Genomic DNA, 1,796 nt, shown 5'->3' on the forward strand with positions numbered 1-1,796 from the left:
GTTCGAGTCAGTCTCATTGCCGTGCGGCTCCTCAGAAATGATGCCGGCTTTTACGAAAGCTCGAACAACAGTGCAAGCAGACACGTTAGCCCCAGCATCCACAATCCATTCACAAATTGTGGCGTAACTCGCCCGGGCACTGCCTCCTAGTCTTAGTAAAGCTGTGTTCGCCGTCTGTCATCCATCGCTCCCACGCCACTCGCAACTTCACTTTGAACGCCCTGTTTACACCGATGTCCAGCGGTTGGAGTTCATTAATCCATTGCTCGAGTTGGTCTTCCAACTCGGCCCACCTCGCCTTGTTTCGGCGTTTTGTTTTTCTTTTTTTTCCGCGGAAACTCAGCTTCGTCTTCTTGATTTGGCGAAGCTTCCTGCACTTGCGAACCATGGATTCGTTGATCTTGAATTCTCTCGTATTCCCATGTTCCTCCGCGCAACTGATAGCTTGCAGTTTAAACTGCGCTTCGTAAACGTCTCTTCGTAGGTGCAGTTTCCGACTGCGGTCAAGCCAGGCTCCACTCGAGTAGTAGCAGTCAAGCCACCCACCCCTAATTTTGTTCATACTAGGCATTACGGTAATAGGTCGCCAACTCGAGGCGAAAGCCATCTGCAAAATAAAAGCTTCCCAATAATACGGATGTCAGTGCTCTTCGGTTAAGGAATGCAACCAGCAAAGTTAATTTGAATCTTGAGATACATTAAAAAATGTATGAAAAATGTAAGAAAAATAAATGGTAAATGGACTGCACTTATATAGCACTTTATCTACATCATCACAGTGCCCAAAGCGCTTTACAAAGACTCACATTCGCACACACATTCATAAACCAATGGGCGACTGCTGCCATGCGAGGCGCTGCCAGGCCCACTTGGAGCAAATTCGGGTTCAGTGTCTTGCCCAAGGACACTTCGGCATGCGGACAGTTGTAGCAGGGATTCGAACCTGTTCTACCTACTGAGCCAAAGCCACCCCAACATAATCCCATTGGTATCGCAAGACAAGTCCAGATCTGTGTGAGAGACCACCAAGGAGTCCACTAAAAGAGGTTTGATGAAGATCTGATATTGTATTTCAAAGTAAAAGTCTCCGAAAACTAATTTACTACATTTTTTAATGCATCTCAAGATTCAAATTAACCTTGCTGGTCGCATTCCTTAACCGAAGAGCATTGACGTCCGTATTATTGGGAAGCTTTTATTTTGAAGGTGGCGAGTTGGCGACTTATTACCATAATGCCTAGTATGAACAAAATTAGGGGCGGCTGGCTTGATTGCTACTTTACAAGTGGAGGTAGGCTTGCCCGGCTCTATATACCTACTGGGGGCGTGCCTTTAGCGTCCTCCTTCACGCGCACCCTCCCCCTTTACGTCCGCATGCTGTCCTCATTCATGTCCGCCTTCCTCTATATAAGCAGCGTGTCGGCAGGAAATGCTCCCAGTCAGTCAAGCGGAGCGCTCATCACACAACAACATTTATAGATTTTGGAACTCGGTGCATACATAAGGCACGCTGCATTATAAGGCGCCACGTCCATTTTGGAGAAAATTTACGACTTTTAAGTGCGCCTTATGGTTGTGAAAATACGGTACTTTCTTTGTATGTATGGGTTACTTGGGTTGTTCCCAACATCTGGTGAAATATTCATGTCAATAGTACCTTTGGAAATATATGGAGTGAGAAATATGGTGACGTGTTAAATACTTATTTCAGCCACTGCATATATTTGAACAGCCACTGATTGTGCCAGTTGTTCCACTTAAAACAACGAGAGAGGTCTGTAATTTTCGTCACGGGT

This window comes from Phyllopteryx taeniolatus, chromosome 1 (genome assembly GCF_024500385.1).
Source record: "Phyllopteryx taeniolatus isolate TA_2022b chromosome 1, UOR_Ptae_1.2, whole genome shotgun sequence".
NCBI classification, from domain to species: domain Eukaryota; kingdom Metazoa; phylum Chordata; class Actinopteri; order Syngnathiformes; family Syngnathidae; genus Phyllopteryx; species Phyllopteryx taeniolatus.